Raw genomic sequence first — 20,889 nt, 5'->3', positions numbered from 1 at the left:
TGGCTCCACCAATGTTCTGAACAGCCGCAACAACTCCTAAAGGCAAGCATACCAAATACCATCTTCACTACCTTGTTTATCTGCAACTCCACTTTGAAAGAACTATGAACCTGCACTCCAAGGTCTCTTTGTTTAGCAACACTCCCAGAAACTTACCATTAAGTGTATAAATTCTGCTCTGATTCGCCTTTTCAAAATGCATCACCTCATGTTTACCTAAATTAAACTCCATTTGTCACTCCTCACCCCATCTGATCAACTTTTGAACATTCTTGCCAAATACCCTCAAAATTGGCCTTCCTCCAATTTCAAATTTAACTTTTGGATCAGATCTATCCTTTTCCATCAATATTTAAAAACAGATAGGATTATGATCACTGGCACCAAAGTGCAACCCCAGTGAGCCCTGAGTACTTGTCATGCATTAGTTCCTGAGAGTAGATCAAATTTTGCTCCTTCTCTAGTGGGTACATCTACGTACTGAATAAGAATCTTTTCTTGTACACTCTTAAATTCCTCTCCATCCAAGCTCTTAAAACAATGGCAGTTCCAGTCTGTTTGGAAAGAGAGAATCCCCTACCATTATCATTCTATTATTCTTACAAATAACTGAGATCTCCTTACAAATTTGCTTCTAAATCTCCCGCTGACTATTGGAAGTCTACACTGCAATCTCAAAAGGTGATCATCCTTTCTTATTTCTCAGTTCCAACCAAATAACTTCCCTGCATGTACTCTCCAGAATATTCACCCTAAGTACAGCTGTAATGTTTATCCATAACCAAAATTGCCAGTCCCCGTCCTCTCTTTCCCCCATTTCTATCCTTCCCATAGCATTTATACTGTGGAACATTAAGCTGGCAGTCCTGTCCATCCCTGAGCCAAGTCTCTGTAATCACTATGATATCCCAATCCAATTTCCCAACCGTGCCCTGAGTTCATCTGCCTTAGCTGTCAGGCCTCTTGTATTGAAATAAAAGCAATTTAATTTATCAGTCCTACCTTGTTCTCTGCCTTGCTGCTGCCTGTGTTGTCTATTTGACTTTGTGTTTTTTTCAACTGTAGCAGCCTCTGATTTAACTCCCTTTCTCACCCTTCTTCCAAACCACCCATACTTTCTAACTACCTACCTACCCCTTCTACCTTTCTGAGAGGTAATCCAGTAATCTGACTCTATCTACAGTTGTCCAGTACTGCCATCCATTACCCATCCAGCTCCTGTAACTTCCTCGTTGCCTCTGTCGCTCCAACCAATCCATGCAACTGATAGGATTCGCAACCAAACATACTTCCTGCAGATATAGTCATCAGGAACATTTGAATTCTCCTTAATCTCCAACATCAGATGATTTCAACCCAGTAATAACAACAGTAGATTATGGTTTAACTGTCATGATTGCTGCAGAATCCCGGCCTTTGTGTTTTAGTTTTCCAAGTGAACCTGCGTTTATTTCACCGAGTGTGGCATTTTTCAGAAGTTTCTCATTGTGCCATGGTGGCATCAGCCAACCATTTCAGATTCCAACATCATCAATTTCAACAAGCCTTTTGTGAAAATGGAAAGATATCTGCTGATATTTGAACTCCAACAAATGGAAGGTAGATCACTACCACTTTTTCGAGGGTAACTCAGGATAAGAAATAAATGCTGGCTCAGCCTACAGTGTTCAACAGATGAATTAAAAAACAACTTTTATTACATTTTCTGGCATTTTCCCTTGTGACAACTGAGCGATATAGTTAGAATACTCTATGAAATTTGACTCATCAGAATAATTCTTCGATTAATATATATAAATATCAAAACATGGTTGTAGTCTTAGACTGGTCCATATGTTGACAATTAGTGAGCTCAATAAAGTCTCCGATTCTGATAATCTTCAAGGGGGATGATATTCATTTTTATTTTATTTTCATCTTAATGGCTTTTTGGTGTTTTTCTCATTCTGTTTCTGATTGCACTTCCAGCATTGCAGATAAGTTATACATTGAATTCCTTTATACAAACATTAGGCAATACTTTTTTTTCTTGTAGTTTCTATATTTTTATTATTAAATTTCATAAAATCAGAACATTTGAAAGCAGAGATGAAGATGACTTACCCTTGTAGGTGATGCTAATTCTTTGTTGACACTATGTCATTTTGCAGTTGCTTGCCAGAGAGAAACAACTGGAAGGCAGTGGTCCTAATTTTGATCCTTAGGAACACTATTGTTTACATCACATCTTGCCTAAAAAGTACCATAAATCAAGCAGTCTTAGATTGACCTGGCAGATGAGATGACCCCGTTTTTCCAGTACAAGAAATCATGTTTCTCTTCGTCACTCTTCCTTGTCAGCCACAACGTTATATCTTACATCTGAATTTAACATGAAGGGATAAAGAGCAAAACTAAAGCCAGACTCTAAAGGTAACAGGATCATTAATCAGGCGATATCAAATTAAGGTGATTGGCAAAAGAATCAGGATGAAGTTTTTTTTTTCTTAAAACACCATGAGATTGTGACCAGGTTGATGCATTCATTCTGATATCATTCTCACGTATTCAGTTGAATTAAGAATTAAAGGGGAAATGTTGCAAGGAAAAGTTAGCACAGGCAAGATAGGCCAAATGGCCTCCTTTTCTGCTTAGTTATTGTTTAATTTTTTAGGTAATTAGATACCTCAATCTTGGACAGTATGCTTGTCAAGTTAAGATCAGTTATATTATCTTTTAGAAAGCCAGAAAAATTTAGAATAAAATTGAAGATTTCATTCATGAATCTGATGTATGACTTTTGCGTATTATAAATCAATATTAGGAATGATCTTTAATAGTGATAGGATGAATTTGAGAATAACTCTCCTAAAATTAACCAGTTAATATATTCAATATTATGTTTCTCTGCATTGGCAGTATGAATATGATACCTCTAACTGTTCCCTTTTCATTGGAATGCCATTGTTTATTGGAATTGTTTTTAAAAATCAGGTTATGTGACAGAGTATAGTAGTTTTGGTTATGAGAATGGGATACAATTTTTTGCATGAACTTTTGAAATATGGAGGAGCAAGGTGTAACTTAGTTGTTTTTGTAAGTTAAGAAGCCTAACTGCATTGAGTTGAAGAAAATAATCGAGTATAAAATTGGATCAGCTGTCCATTTTTGACAGGCATTCATGTGCATGCTAATTCTGGCCCCAAATGTGTTGCTGGCCCTATTGGTTAGTTAGGTATTCAATTTAAGTATCTAAAACTGACTTCAGACTCTGAATTGCATGTATAAATTTAGGATTCAAAGCCCTGCATGCTTCAGTTGCTCAGCAACAAAACTGGCAGTCCTTAAAGGAAGTGCTAGAGACTACCATCTGAAAGGACAGCTTTGGGTTTTCTACTTTCATCATCGAGGCACAGAAGAGGGCCCCCACTTCTGGTGGTCTATCAGTGACTACCACCCCTCACTTACTCTTTCCTGATTGAATCCTTTTACTCCTTTAATCTGGGCTGACCTGAAAATCTCAACCAGCATTTGAATCAATCTGTCTTCCTGATGAAGGGCTTATGTCTGAAACATCCATTCTCCTGCTCCTTGGATGCCATCTGACCTGCTGTGCTTTTCCAGCGCCACACTTTTCAACTCTGACCTCCAGCATCTGTAGTCTTCACTTTCTTCTACTTCTGGAGATACAATTGGAAACGGCAATTCACCTTTACTATGCCAGTGTATTAATTTGCATCAGTCCTGTTAATTAGTTCAATATATATGTGCTCCACTGGAGATTACACCCAAATCAGGACTGCAATAAATTTTCTTTTATCTGTTGCCGTATTGGTGGATTTGTCCAAATATAATCAACAGTTTGGTGGAGATCCTGTGTGGTGATTAATATGTTAAATAGGCTGTGTCTTAAAATGATAGGAGGCAGCCACTGCTTTTAATGCCAGCCCATTAGCTGAAGGTAAGAAAAACTGTTCTGCTTTTATTGGTGCAGCAGTTCAGAGTATTCATCAAGCACTATTCTTGTCTGACAGTAGGTGCCCTCAGTTGGAAATTGAATTAATCAGTTATGATACTTTGCCTTGAATCTAAAGGGAATTTGAACAGTACTCGATTGCACCTAGAATTCTCGATCATGAACATAATTCCTCTTTGCTATAAAATAAGCAGAAGAGCCTAACCAGTGTGTGTGTGAAACTCTATCTTTAAAACAATCTCAGATTTTGAATAATACAAGTGTAAAATGGAGGATTTAAACAGTTCAGCTGGAGGTGCAAGTAGAAGTATGGAGTCTGTAACACAGCTTCTGAGCTTATTAGCTGTGCCTCATCAAAATTGGGTAAGTTTCTTGTGCCGTGGTTAATACTTCCACTGTATATGTCTATATAATCAAATTATATAAAATATAAATATTGTTTAATGATCTTTATTTCCACTGCTTGCATTTACATTTTCTTCCCTGTCAGGGTATTATCTAATCTAACTCCAGAACTCAGATAAGCCTGCGCTAATTATATGGAATTTAAAATTGTGTGTCAAATAATTAAACACTAATTACCTAATTTTGTTCATCAATTTGTGAGAGAATTTCTAATTTTGAAATTTCTGTGATCTCCCCTCATTTACAAAATACACATCTTAAAAGATAAAATTATATATTAACAATTAACCAGTTAGCAAATTTGTACAAAATTTTGTGTTTCAATAGGCTAAAATGTATCATGATGGACTGTGAGTGAAACAGATTTTTTTTTATTTTTAACTAAACCACTGAGTGACTCAGTCGTTAGTGCTGATGCTTCACAGTGGCAGGGACCCAGGTTCAGTTCCAGCCTGTGGCAACTGGCTGTGTGAAATTTGCAAATTCTCCATGTCTGCATTGGTTTTCCATGCCACTGCTCAGTTTTTCTCCCGCAGTTCAAAGATGTACAGGATGGGTGGATTTGCCTGCTAGACTGCCTGTAATGTCCAGGGATGTGCAGCCTAGATGGATTAGCCATGGGAAATGCAGGGTTACACGGAGAGGGTAGGGGGCTGGGTCTGGGTGGGAAGCTCTTTGGAGGATTGGTGTGGACTCGATGGGCTGAATGGCCAACTTCCACATTGTAGGACCATAAGCTATCATTTCCACTACCCCTAGTGGAATTCCACCTCTAACCACAAATTCACCTCCCTCCCTTGTCTGCATTCCCTGCAGATCACCCTGAGCCACTTCTCCTCCCCTCCTAACACCTCGATGAGACTTTCCCATACGATTGCAGAAAGTGCAACACGTCCACTTACCTCCTCTGTCCTCAGTATCCAAGTTCCATGATACAACTTTACCTGCACTTCACTCTAGTCCACCGTCCTTGCTGATCACAATGTGGTTGCCTCTACGTTGAGGAAATACAGATTGTATGCCTGTTTTAATCAGCACCTACGCTCTGTTCGTAGAAATGATCACGAACTTCAACGGACCACAATGTTCCATGCCAGTGTTTCTGTCTACTGCAGTGCTCCAGCAAGACTCAACGCAAGCTGGAGTAGCAATACTCCATATTCTGCCTTGGCACCTTCACAGTCTTCAGGACTCAATGTTGAGTTATTCCCTTTGAGTTGTTTATTCCCTTTCCCCATACTCCCAGTTCATGCCCTATATGGGCTGCTCCCAGCACAGCCAAGCCAGTTTCAAGTATTTACACTTCTTGTTAGCATTCCACTGAGCTATTATCTTTCTCGTAGCTTATCATCAGCAATCTCTTTCTCTCTGTCTCTCTATATCTCTATTCTCCCACCCCATCAGCATAAATTCCATCCTTTCCAAGCTGTCTCCAGTTCTGATGAAGTCACTGGATGCAAAATTTTAACTCTGTTTTCTCTTTGAAGATGCTGGCAGATCTGTTTTTTCCTGCACTGTCTGATTTTGTGACCATTCATCAGAACTGGGAAACTGGCATTTCTAACCTTTCCCAGTTATAATGTATGGTAATCAACTTGGAATGTTAACTTTCTTTCTCTCTAAGTAGCTACAGGAAGACCTGCTGAGTATTTCCTGCACTTTCTCTTTTTATTTCACTATTGTTGCTACTGCATCACTAATCCAGGAATGTAAATTACTATGTTACAGTAACCCGTAGAAATGACAAAATCTAAACTGCGTTTTACTGGAGTAAAGCATAAAAATCTCTTGATAGGTTCATAGGGTTGTACAGCATGAAACAGACCCATCAGTCCAACTCATCCATTTTACTATTACTCTGTTTTTTAAAGTGAAGTTAAAATTTTATGCATATTTAATTTGCAATACAGCATAAGCCAGTCATTGAATTAGACTGTATGCTTTCTAAGCCAATATCAAAAGTGCAGCATTTGTATTTGATTAGCTTATTGCATCTTAGCTGTTGTAAAAACAAATAACCCAAAACATAATTCCCAGCAGTGGTTTTCCGTTTCAGGTGTAACACCTAATACAAAAAATTTATGAGATTGCAAAACTCGCTGATAGCTGTGTTGGTGAAAAGTCATCAATTGTAGAAAAAGTCATTCAACTTTGTATACATTTGGTATAATTGACGGAAGAAGAATTTTGCCTCTGTGATAAAATGAGCACTTCTATCCATCATTATTATTTTTAGCGACAGAGGGAGCAGGTATTCCAGCAGAATGCATGACAGGAAATAACAGATAAAATGTTAATAAAAAGATTGTGTTAGTGAAGAAAGCAGGATCAACAATGCTTACAAAATCTGTATTTGGTTGACTGTAGTCGATTTTTCTGAAATATTTACATTCTCTATTGTTACTTAAAAGAAATTAAGAATAACGTTGTGATTTCAGAGCTGGATTCTGATCTGACTGCACACTGGAGTGATGTAAGATTGCATAGATGTAACACTACAAGTGATTAATGTTGCATGGAATCCCTTGGATGTCCCTGTCACTTCACGCAGAATTTACTTTCTGTTCTGATAAGAGACACACTCTGCTTTGTGCCACAATTATTTTAAAAATTAGGAAATAAAACTCCAAGTATTTGGTAATTCTAAGGTACACTAACAATACTATTCAGTTGATTGTATTTTCGATTCTGTCATTAGAATTTTACACTCGGGTGTTTTAAACATTAAACATAATCAAATTCCTGTATACGTGAATGTTGGCCTACTCTTTCTCTGAATGCAGTCATTCTCCATTGAACATTCTGTGACTTACATTTCAGTAAAAGTTAAATATTTCTGGAAGAGATAAGAAAATTCTTCTAGAAATTATGCAATTCTTGGATAAAATGTGAAAGAGAATAACAGTTGAATAGAAAGCCTGACACAAAATAAAATTCTTTGTAAGGTGTTAAAGAGTATAAAAGTTTAAGACTTTTTCTTCAGTAAAATAAGTATCTCTTGTTGCTTTATTGTGAAAAAAAAGTAACATTCCGGAATTGTGTTGGTAAGGAGTTAGAACAATTATTTAAATCAATTTTCAGTAGTTGGCACTTATGCAACTAATGCCGTAAATATCTTATATCTTTTATTAAAATGTCTAAATTTGCTAAACTTGAGTTGCAAAACTTCAGATTCTGTTCAGCTTAATTTCTGTTAAAATTGCTTTATATACAATATTATTTACTTTCATTTTGTCTGGATTAGTCAAAAAAATATTTTTAATGTTTTTACTTGGCATGTGCTTGAAGAAGATCATAATAAGATAATTTGGTATTTAATAGACTTTTCCATTTCATTTTACTTTTGAGTCCCAATCATGAATGCTGGTCATTTAGGAACTTTTGGAGAGTGTAGCAAAGTGTCAATGTTGGGCAAAGTGAAAAGCATGGAGGAACTGGACAGTATCTTAACTTGAAATAGCACAACATTTGAAGTCTTCTTTACTGTAGTAAAATGTAGAGGGCAAATCAAGATGTAGATCTATACTGTTTGTGGCCTTTTTATTAATATAGTTTAGTTATATAATCTCTTCTAAATTAAATTTGATTAACTCTGCTTAATAGTGGATTGAAAATAAAAATTCTAACTTGACTAAATATACTATCTGAACTGATGGATGAATTTTCTGTTTGAACAATTTAAAATATCAAGCTGTTGACAGACAAAAGGCATTAATTCATAAAATTGCAAAGTACCTATGGTTTTCACACCATACAAAATAATCAAGACATACTATTATTTGTTAAACATTTAACATGATAATTATTTGCAACCACACTACAAATTGACTGTGGATTATGGAATGTCACACATTCAGTTAAATCTGCCTAAGTGCAGTAATTTGTCATGATGATATTTTTGCATAAGCAAAAGCAAAACACTCGCCATAAGTTAATAGTGAGTCATCAGAAAGCTTTGTGAGCTAGGTTGTATTTTATTCACTTAAAATGTAGCCTTCTAATTGAAGTCAGGGTCAGTCATTATCAAGGGGTCACAATCATTCTCCAAGTGCTAACCACAAATTGCAGCGAGCAAGTGAAAAACAACTGGTGTGACAACAAAACATTCCTGGTTATATGCAATTATTTGTAAGCTGATGGATGCAATATCTGTAGAATCCATTAGGTGTTCAGGTAAAATGCATTGTGAATGTTTAAAGTAAAATACAAGCTTTTCTATTCTTTGACAAAAGTAAAACAGAGACCTTTTATGCCAAGTTTAATCCAGTTGAAATGCCTCAAGTAATTTGAGGAATTGTTCATTACAGTGAAAATTGCAATTGTTGGAAGGTTGTGCTTAAAATTTCCTTATCAGTTTGCCCAGCTGTATTTTGGATACAAGGAGACCTTATTTCAGAAATATTACATAATGCAAATAAAAATAGTTGGATCATCAATCAGTTAAATTCAAGAAAGTATGATTTTCAATATTCACACCTACTATTATTTGACACAGTGGTGAAATATAGTGAAGTATTTAAGAGGTCCTTTTGTGGAAAAATAAATGTGAAAACCTTTCTGAAAAGTCTTTTTATGTGATTGGTATAATATTTTTGATCTCAACTCCTGTTGGTGAACTGCAAAGGGTTAACCTGAAGAATCAAATTGCTCATGCTGAGTGTATTAATTTCTAAACATGTTATTTTGTGAATGTAGTTACTGGGCAGTCATTATCACTTCAACAAGGATCACTTAGAATGTGTAAGCACATTCTTCTGAGTATATACAAAAACAGAAGACTTGAGGAAATCTACAAAATTTTGCTGTATTGCTTGCAGTCTATTTTTACATTGGAATGAATATCTCATAATTTTAAAATTTTAACTTGATAAAAAGAACATAAATGAGAATGGACCCTTAGACTCCCGTTAGAATCCAAAAGCAAATCAGGAAGCAAAACTTCAGCTTTCCACTTTATTATGGAATTGAGATTGAGTTGTTTGATTTGTCAGTATCATGGCTTTCACCTTTCTGGTTCTGATGAAATGGCTAAATGATTCAAGGTTGTTTTATTCTACATTTTAACCTTGCATTTGTATTGCAGCCTTTTTTATATATTTTTTTTAAATAGGTAAATAAAAGTAAGCAAGTTTAATTTTGCGATCAGCACTGGAGAATGAGTATTCAACTATCATGCCAGTAACCTTTGCTGCCATTTTGCAACTTCTCATTCAATTTTCTAAAGAAGGGATGTCCATAACTTAGATTAGCAATTTGAGTCATTGAACGCACTTTCAAATTCTGAAATACAGTCTCTTCATTTATTGCTGGCACCCTAAGAAATACATCGGATTGGAGGGGTCTTGATTTGCATGTTCCCAGATCCTTGAAGGCCATAGGGCATGAGGATAAGATGTTTGAGAAGGCATATTGGACACTTACCTTTATTAGGTGAGACTTTAAGTACAAGAGCAGGGAGTTCTGATCTGTACTAGAGATTAGTTACAACTGGAGTACTGTGTGGCAGTTCAGTTTACCACATAGGCATGATGTGATTGTATTAGAGGAAGATGCAAAGTAAATTCACCAGAATGTTGATTGGGCTATGGAGTGTTCCAGAATATAAAGTAGATATATTGGGTTGTTTCTGTATGACCATTTTTTTTAGATTAGATTATTTACAGTGTGGAAACAGGCCCTTCGGCCCAACAAGTCCACACCGACCCGCCGAAGCGCAACCCACCCATACCCCTACATATACCCCTTACCTAACACTACGGGCAATTTAGCATGGCCAATTCACCTGACCCGCACATCGTTGGACTGTGGGAGGAAACCGGAGCACCCGGAGGAAACCCACGCAGACACGGGGAGAACATGCAAACTCCACACAGTCAGTCGCCTGAGGCGGGAATTGAACCCAGGTCCCTGGCGCTGTGAGGCAGCAGTGCTAACCACTGTGCCACCGTGCCGACCAGAGAAGGCTGACAGGGGGTGGGGGAGTTGGGGGTGAGGGTGGGACAGGGTTGTGCTGATTTATGGTGTATGAACTTATGAGGGGTATGAATACAGAAGATAGGAAGAAACAGTTTCACTTTGTGGTGGAGTCAGTAACTGGGGCCATATATTTAAGATAAGGGGCAGGAGGCTTAGATGGGAGTTAAGGAAGAACGTGTTCCCTCGAGGGTGGTGGTTATCTGGATTTCATTGCCTGAGAAGTGGTAGAGCTCAGAACCATCACAATATTTAGGAACAGTTTAGATGGACACTAGAAACACTATGACATGTAAGGATATGGATTATGTACTGGTTAATTGGACTAAAGTAGATGAGTGCTTGACAATTCAGCCACCATGAGCCAAAGGGCTTCTTTCCATGCTGTACAACTCTGATTTACTAATTAGCTTCACAGACAAAGAGCTACAGTTTTAAAATGTGTGCGTATTAAAAGGGGAAGTTTGACAACATAATTATTTTCCATTGTAGAGACACGCTCAGTTGTTGTTACTGACAAATTATATTGAGCTACAATTCATGGAAAATTAACTTGCCTGCTCATTATATTCTCATCATTGTATATCTTGATGTTAATTCACATGACAAAGTGAATGGTAATAATCCAGCTAGAGCCAGATTAGTGTTTTACATAGTTTTCATAGAACTTCTTGACCTTTATACGCAATGCAGCTGATTATAATCCCAGGATTCCATAAATATTATTAATTACTTCATTCACTGATCCTACCACTTTAAAGATTTGTGCATAAACATCCTTTAGTCTGTCTCCTCTTATATCCTGTTTAAAATGGGTGTGTTTAACATATATTGTCTGTTCATTCTTCCAATCGAAATTGATGATCATGTTTTTTATGTTGAATTTCATTTGCATATACTTGTTCATTCCACCAGCCTATGCCCTCTTGAAACCTATTACTGCCTTTTTCATTTTTATAACTCTTCTACGTTTCATGTCATCGGAAACTTTCAAACCTGTGTCCTGAACCCCTAAAACCAAATTATTAATGTATATTAAACAGAGATGTGATCCAAATACTAAAACCTGGGAAACACAACTTTGTACCTCTCTCCAATCTGACAGTCATTCATTGTAGCTGTATTTCCTTTTGCTGAGCCAATTTTGTCCATAGTATGGAAGGACTCTGATTCTGTGGTAGTGGATTAGAAGGCCAAACGGGAGTCCTGCTTGGCTCCTGAGATATGTAAGGAATACTTCTTATTAGAAAATATCTACTCATGCTATGACTATTCTTTTATCACGTGGGCTAAGAAAGCGACTATGCAGTGCTTTATGTATATTGTGAAAGTCCATGTACACAATATTTACAGCACTAGCATCATCTACCTCTTTTGCAACTACATAAAATGTGGTTAGTCAAACAAATTAAAGCTGGTTCTCCTGTATGTGTTCATGCTTGTCCATGATACTGTTATCATTTCTAAAAGTTTCCCGCCACTGGCATTAACCTGAGTGGTCTGTAATTGCCTCTTTTTATCCACCTTTACCTTTTATGAATAACGGTGTAACATTTATAATTTTCTGGCACTATGGCCTGAGGAAGATTGGAAGATTGTGGTCTGCACCTCCAATTTTTACCTTGATTTTCTTCAGCAACCTAGAATGCATTCCACTTGCAATGGATAACCTATCAACTTTAATTACTGACATTTTTTCTGGTCTTCCTCTTCTCCTAATTTTATCTCCGCTAGTAATCTGACAAAGTCCTTCTGGCAAACACCGATGCAAAACATTAATTCAGTACATTAGCCATGCTTTCTGCTCTATCAGTAGGTGGCCAACTTGTTGCTGAACTGACAACTTTTTAAATTATTATCATAGTGCAGAAGGTCATCAGATTTTCTTTTATATTGACGTAGTTAAATAGCTTATTCTACTATAGATGCATGTTTGTATTTGGATCTTATCATCAAAGCAAAAGAAATTGCAATAACAATTTATTTCTGTCAAAGCAAATCTATATACAAAATGTACAAAAGAATCCAAAAAGTAGTCTTTTAATTTAATATTAAATTAAAATAAAGTTTTAATAAGTTGGGATATAGTAAATAATTTTGAAAAATGAAATAATTTTAAAATGGCTGTGGCTGTGACATTTAAAATGCTGTTACTACATATCTTCTTTGATAAAATGTGGTTTAAAGACTCGACAAGCGCTATGAAGAATGTTAAAGCCTCAATATATCAGTCATTGGAAATAAGCCTCTATCAGAATAATTAACAGATTTTTATCAGTAAACCTGCATTTCACTGAAGGACTTGAAGGAGAGGCATAAGGATGTGTTGTTTTTCATTAAAATTCATAGCAATTTGGTATATTCACAATTTCTGAATCTGTAAAAATGTATTCTGCTTTACTACTGATTGTTTATTATCATGGCAGTACAACAAATCCAATCAGGATACCACAAGTGCACCTTGACAGCTGAAACAAATTTTTTTTTTGTCTTGGCTGCTAGACTGCATTGCCGCTTTCAGTAGAGGAAATATTTGAGAAAGCCCCAATTTTATTTAATCAGGTGCTTTGGTAATCCATATCTTTGCAGTTTTATTTTTATTTTGTAGCAGCAAATATTGATTTATGATTTGAGCTGAACTGAACTGAAAACTTGTTTCAAAATGCATGTCTCACTGCCTTACATTAGCAATAAATAAGGTCATAAACTAGTGACATGCATTCAGTTTAAGACTGCCATTTTCTATAACCGGCTAAAGCATTAGACTACCAGCCTTTTGTCATTTTCACATCTTTTAAGGTGTCTGTTTTACAAAGCAAAATGAACTTTTTTTTGTCCACAGACTGTAACTTCAGTTTTAATTTTAAAGACTTATATTGAATTTTTTTGCATGTTTCTCTGATTTTATATAATTTGTAAACATCAAATTGTTGATTGCTTTAATATCAGCACTCTAAGAATATATTGTAAAAAGATTTGAAAACATCCTTGCTAACCTGACGATGATAGGGTTAGCTCAGTGTTTGTACCCTTGTCGCTGAGTCACAAAGTTGAAGGCTCAAGTCGAATGCAGCCAGTAGGCACAAGTTCTATGCTGACACTCCAGTGTCAAGAATGATGATCATTCAAAATATTTAATTGGCTGTAAGCATTTTGAGAAATTTGAGTGTGAAAGGGCACTGCAAAAATAGAGGCTTTTTTAAAAAAAACTCAATGGCCATAACCTAACATCAGTTCTAAGTAATGTGGAGTAGATATCTCATCCTGTTTGGATATTTTACTAAATAACATTTATAAAATCTTTAATGCTGCAATAAAACACAAATTACCAATTTTCGACTACTTGTCAAAGATACTTAAGACTTTGTATGGTCATTTGTGTCATATTTATAGCATGATCTGAAGCAGGATGCAGCACTTTTCACCTGCCACTAGATGTCTTTAGAATAGTTCAAAAATGTTTTAGACAATTATTATTTATTAAGTAAACTGATAACATATGATGGAGAACTTTTCCTTTATTGATTTTATAACAGAAACCTATATATCTATGGATTTTCCTAATGTCCTGGGATTACTGTGGAGTTTATCAACAGTGCAAATACATGTTTCTTAGTTCATCTTATTTGTTGCTTGAAGTGCAGCAAGTCATTTGCATCAATTTGTTTTCCAGCAATATAATTGAATTTGCATTTAATGGCAAATGTTTGGAGCACCGGAAATTATTGTCTAATAAGGCCTTACCTTAAAAGTCTCCAAAAACCACAATATTATGTTTAGTTTTAATGCCCAGTGGCATCGTAATCTGGTTAATAAACCACAATGTGTAACTAGAAGCATCTGATGACTAAATATGCACCAAGCACAAATCATTGTCATTTTTTAAAAGATCTTGACATAGCTTCTGAGTAAACTAATGAAAGCTGATATCAGAGTGCTGGCAATTAAAATGACGGTTTTCTTTACCCTTTCAAAAGCTATCCCTGCAAAACTGTCAAATATTTATTCCCACGACATTTACAGTTATACTTTCAAAATGTAACTACCTAGACTTTGGCTTCTCATTTTGTTCCACTGGTTCAAATAATTGTCAAATTGCTTAATTATTCCCTTGTCCTTGCCTTGTTAGATTGTTTATTGGTACAGTTCTTTGTTCCCCACCGCATGCACATGTATAGATTTTACATTCAGCTGAGTTACTATCAATCCTAAATCTGGTTGGATTGAATGAGACCTCACACTGCTCAGGGCAGCTCAGGATGGGCGATAAACACTGGCCCAGTCACTGATGACTACCACCCTGTCAGTAAATTCTTTCAAAAAGCTCCAGTTTATTTCCTACACTGCCACCTTTTCCTCACACCTGTCCCCATTTCCTAATCCAAAACTTCACTCATGGAACAAAAGCAAAATGCTGGGAACTCAACAGACCTGGCAACATCCATGGAGAGAGAAACAATTCATATTTCAAGTATCATCAGATTATTCTTTGGAATGAGCTGATCCATTTGTTTTTATAACTAAAACCCCTTCAACCGCCTCCACTGCTTATTAATCTAATCAGAAACCAGGCTGAACATGCACTCAGCAGCACCACCACCACCCCACCGCCCACCACCACCACCAATTCTATAATGAAACCCAAGCTTTCTCAGGTTATTCTCCCAATTTTCCTTGTATTTTCTCTAAACTTACTTTGCGCATCAGATCTACTTGCTGCTGTCTTGGCCCATTTAAACTAAATTGTTAGTTACCAAAGCTTCCCTTGTGCCTATGCTCGCTGACATTTTAACTGAATCCCTCTCCCCAACCATTGCAGTCCTCCTCTATAGCTGCTGTGTTAGGTTAAGCCATTCTGTTTATCCCTCCCCCATATTTAGTTGAGTTTTTGACCCCATTTCCTTTTCATCATAAAGACTTGTCAACATCTCTAGACTTTATGACTCTGCTAAACCCTTGGTCACCCTTATCATACATCTATTACAAGTCACTCTTAACTCTACTGCCTCTATTATATACTGTACCAAATTCTGAACAGTCAGTTTCAGTGCCTTTATTGGACTACATTACCCTAAATCATCATCCTCTGTCTCATGTTTAAATTATTTCATGACCTTATCTTTCCCTATTTTGTGACCTCCTCTTGTCAATACAAACAACCCCCTTGCCCAGGAACACTACTTCTCTGACTCTGATTTATTTTTTGTGTACTTTCCTGCCAAGCTCGTTAGCTTTGCTTTCATTTGCTGGTTCCTACACAATGGAATTTCTTCACTACCTAAAAGTCTTTTCAACTTTTGCTCCTTCAAACTCACCTTTTCAAACAGACTTTGGGTAGCTTTTACTCAGTCCCAGTCTTTGCGTAATGCTTTAGTAAACACATTTAGTTACGACATTGCTATACATTGAATTTACTATATAAATGAAAATTGTTATTGATTTTAAGAAATTAAATTTATATGCTATGATATTGTTCCCTTACTGGCTACTCTGCAACAAGTGGCTAACCACCTTCAGTGCCTTTCCACCATCTGCAAAGCTCAAGGTTGTAATGGAATATTCACCACTCGTTTGGATAGAAGCAGCCACAGGAACATTGAAGAAAGTCGGCACCACCCAGGACAGGGCAGTTCACCTTGTTGGTGCATCATCACAAGACACAGATTTCAATCATCCATCAGCGGCTTCCTGTGGCTGCACTATGTACGATCTACAGGGTACATTGCAGATACTCACTAAGAGCACTTCAAAAGCACTTTCCTCCTCAATGAACTCTACCACAGAAAGTAAGAGCAGTAATGTATGAGCACCATTATCTCCACATTTCCCTTTAAGTCACACACTATCCTGACTTGGCATTTCCCTCATTGCTTCTGGGTCACTAATCTGAAATCCCATACTAGCTTAAATGTGCTGTTACCATAAGAACTGTGGGAGTTGAAAAGAAATTTACACCCTGACATGAACAATCAATGCAGTATTTCCCAAATTCCTAGAGCAATTTAAAGATATGTTCAAGAATTCAAACTTGCTGTCTTTGGGAGCCAGAGTGCTAATCTGTTCTCAGACCTTGACTCATTCATATTGAACATGGAGAGTTCCAGTTTCTATTGGCAACATTTTTGTGTATGAGAGAAAGAGAGTTGCATTATTAGAATTACTATGCCTTTCAAATGGAACCATTTAGCTTCCACAGCTTTGTGGAATATTTTCACAACCATGCTCATATCAGATATTTAGAACATCCATGAGGTACAGGGCGATGGGGGAATAAATTTTCAGCATTCTATTTAAGACATTAAATTAAAAGAAAATGATTTTGAGTTAAATATCTTGAGCTAGGTTGACACGTTTGTCTAGAGGTCAGAGAGTCTTTAGTGCTGGCCTTCAATTTTGTGGCCTTGGCAGGCCTGGACTATAGAAAATACTGTTCAACTTGCTGTTGATTGGAGATGACTTTAGGACAATCACCTTGTACAGAACCACACTGACAATTGATTTAACAAAATCTACAAATCCACACAAGGAATATGAATGAGAAGAAGCATCTTTCTGAGGATGGAGGAAATTTAGCCTGACTAGTATGTTAAAATTCATCATTTACCATAAGTGGTCAGGCAAAGAACGTCCATCATGAAAAATCTGAGAGAGGGGTTTGGTGCAAAGAAGAACAATGTCACTTATAACATTTTGTAAAGCTGTAGATAAATAAAGTTATACTGTAAATATTATTGTGTTTGTAAGCTGTCATATTTTACTTATTAGTCACATGAGGTATTGCTTCCTAAAATTTGCCAAATTATTGGAATGGGTTTGGCATGGTAACATTTTTTACTGTGATGAAATCTTGATGTATATCAGAAACCAAGTTCCCATGCCCCAATATAAAAAATCTAGAAAATCTAAGCTTTACATGTTTCCTATTTTTGATATCCTCCACAAGCCATCAAGAACCCCAATAGTAACAGAAGATAAACTTTGGAGATAAAATTGGCCTGCATCACTGGTGTGAATCTGTAGCCCGTCAGGCAGTGTACTTGATTATCCTTTCTGTCAGAACAGACCAATTCCATACTTGCCTTAAAATGTTTTTGCTATAACTTAATCATTTGGTTTTCCAGAATTATAAATAACATCACCTCATGGTATTCTTGGGCTAAATTGCCTATTTCTGTTCCTACATCTTATGATCACATTCTAACTGAGGCTTAAGCAACGTCTTCTATAACAAAACTTTGTACTAGTACTAGTAGTTTTGGTTCTTATACAGAGAGTGTCACTTTTTATCATTAAGCATTATTTGCATTACCCTCTCAGCACTGCGAATGAACCTTCAGAATTCAGTCTGTATAGTCTAAAGCTTTGCAACATGCATAGACGTGCTTGACTAAATCTGTGCATAAAACAGCATTTAAATCATCATTTTCAGTTCCAGACCATGCCCTTATTTTAGATCTGTCAGTGTTCCATTTTTCTCATCTAAAGTTATAGCATCCTCATAAGTCACTGTAGCATCAATAAGTGGAAAGACTTTCAACTGGACAACTAACAAAGATGGCAAAGAGAACTGGACAGATACCGATCTCTTAGCTAACTCCATTCCGACCCTGCCACATTACAACAAGTATTATACTAATTCTTAATTAGTACCAAAATCTGCCAGCTAATGTTCTTTTCATGTATACCAAGATGTTTTAGCTGCACATCCACCTGAAATGTCATATATCAGCTGTCATCTGCTGTTGATGTCTTTTGCATTACGCCTTGTTGATTATCAGTGAGTACCTAAGGTATAAGAGCATGGGAAAACCATTTGGTCACTTGAGCCTGCTCCACCATCATCAAGATCACAATCACTCTGATGTGGCCGTAACATTACTTTCCTGCCTAGCCACATAATCCTTTACACCATTTTTATATGATCAGATTTTAGTGTCATTTTCCCCATACCTAATTCTAACTTAGTCATTTACAGCCATTTTCTTTTGAAGTATAGTCACTGTTGGAATATGACTCAACACCATATTCTCTCCATTACAAAGACAGCATGCTTCCACATTCAAAATGTTACCCACTTTTGCCGTATTGATATTCATTTAAGACCAGAAGACATAGGAGCAGATTCAGTCCACCAAGTCTTCTCTGCTATTCAGTGAGATAATGACTGATCTGATAATCTCAATTCCACTTTCCTGCCTTTTTCCCATGACCCTCGGTTCCCTCACTGATCAAAAATGTTGATGTCAGCCTTGAACATACTTAACAACCCAGTCTTGTCAGCCCTCTGCAATAACAAATTGCACAAAGTCACTATCCTCTGAGAGAAGAAATTCCTCTATTTCTATTTTAAAAGAGTGCCCCCTTATTCTGAAGTTATGTCTGCTGGCCTTGGACACACCCACAAGGGAAAACTACCTTTCTGTACCCAACCTGTTAAGTTCCCTAATAACCTGACGTGTTTCAATAAGGTCATCACTCATCCTTCTAAACTCCAATGAGTACAATCCAACGAGGATTCCTGCTGCACCTTTCTGTGGGCTTTTTTTTCATTTAGCTAATTATCACCCCTCTATCTTTCCATCAAAATGCATAGACTCACATTTTGCCACATTATAATTGATCTGCCAAATTTTTGTCTGCTCCTAATACCATAATCCTAATCAGTTACAGAGCAGAACAATGAGAGGCAGCAAAATGAAAGGAAAGGCTGTGATGAGGTAGAAGTCATGGGAATTAAATGAAAATGGGAATAATTGTGCAAAACAGCGAGATGACAATGGTACCGGTAAACAAAAGATGTATCCAGAGATATAAACAGGAAATAAAATGATCAGAAGTTGATGTCTGATGAAAATGGGGCCAAAGGTTATGAAATGTAACTTTTCCACTCAACTTTGAGTCAGGAGGCAATAAAGTGCTGATTGAAACATGAGGTGCAATTCAAGGAGATAGTGATAAAAGTCGCTGTCCTCTGGATAGTGGGGTGGGAAATGAAACTAGTAGGAAGCTGAAAATACAGGGTTATGTTTACAGACTAAATGTAGGGTTTCTACACGGCAGTCACTGCCCTGTGAGTAGCAAATACAGTATACTAAATGGTAGGAGGGACTTTACAGGTTCTGTTCTGCTGGGAGCCAATGGATAAATGGAAGTGCATGACAAGATGCAGACAAGGGGGTACACTGTTTTTGTTTGGCAAACCAACCACTACCTTGCAAAGGCTAATGATTAGCTGTCTGACAGCAACTCTTGCCTCCACCCTCATAAAAGCCCACATCATCTCCCCTGGAGATTATCCCTCCCCATCGAGCTTCCTGGCCAGTCAAACACAAGAGACCTGCTTATACCTCCATCCCCAGATCAATAAACGGGATACCTTGATGGACTCATTGATTCAGCCTGTTTGCACACTGAAATGATTTCTTCCAACTTGAGACTTATCCCAGCCCACCTTGTCCAACCTCTTTCTATCTACATCCATAACTTCCTTCACCTTCAGTTTAACTTTTTTTTGGCCTTTGATGTCCCTCTCTGTGTCATCATCACCCTACAGGGCAGCCTGAGTATTCCCTAAAAGTCTCTTAATTGGAGGCCTACCTGGTTCCAGTCATAAATAGGTCTCTTGTGCCACCTTTCATTCCAGTATATTTGTACCTTGGCCTTCTCTCATCCTAATCTGGAAACTTTCATGAACTTGGCTTTTAGTTTTAATCTTTCACAGTCATTTGCTCCACTTTGAAATTTTCTTGTCCTCCATTTCTACTCATGAATGACCCACTGATTCTCGTAGATAACTTGAGCATGCTTTCTTCCATCCCAAAACCTGTTAGAACTAAAATCCATAATTCCCACATCCCAATTTCTCCAACTCAGTTACATGTATTCTGACTATGCCACCTTCTGTAACAACGCTTTGGATTTGTTTTCATATTTCCTCAGTCCAGCATTCCCCCACACAATAGCTGTCATAGTTCTCAACCATTCCATTTCATATTAAGCAATACTGTACTCACTTTTCATATCCCCCTCAGAATCATGTTTGAGTACTCATTGGCCTTGCTTTCTAATCTTCCAGCCTCTATATTCTACAAACTGTCCTTTGGCATTGCTACGTCCAGTGCGATTCCATCACCAAACCTATTTTATCCTATTCTTCCCTATCACCATGTAAAATAGATCACACATATCCTCTGATCCACTCCTTAATAGCAAGCAATCCCCTTCCCATTCTTTCCAAGTAAAATAGCCTTTATGTGCCTTTCTTTCAGTTGAGTGTGCTGCTGTTTACGATGCAATCTCCTTTAAGTTAAAAATCACACAACACCAGGTTATAGTCCAACAGCTTTATTTGGAAACACTAGCTTTTGGAGCGCTCCTCCTTGATCAGATATCTGTGGAGCTGGATCATAAGACACAGAAAATATGGCAAAAGATTACAAAGTCATGCAACTGAAACAATATATTGAACAAACCTAGATTGCTGTTAAAACTTTCATCTTTTAGAATGGATTGCAGGTTTCAGTTCATTAATATGTAAATGCCAGAGTTTCTTTTAA

General features: G+C 37.0%; 1 protein-coding gene across 5 annotated transcripts in view; it reads left to right on the top strand.

Moving 5' to 3' along the window:
- LOC132815624 (triple functional domain protein) overlaps positions 1-20,889 on the top strand; it is a 547,994-nt gene that overhangs the window by 376,703 nt on the left and 150,402 nt on the right. The gene's annotated exons all lie outside the window — the stretch shown is intronic.

The sequence above is a fragment of the Hemiscyllium ocellatum genome, chromosome 5 (assembly GCF_020745735.1).
Source record: "Hemiscyllium ocellatum isolate sHemOce1 chromosome 5, sHemOce1.pat.X.cur, whole genome shotgun sequence".
Lineage (NCBI taxonomy): Eukaryota > Metazoa > Chordata > Chondrichthyes > Orectolobiformes > Hemiscylliidae > Hemiscyllium > Hemiscyllium ocellatum.
This window is presented reverse-complemented; position numbering and strand designations above follow the sequence as displayed.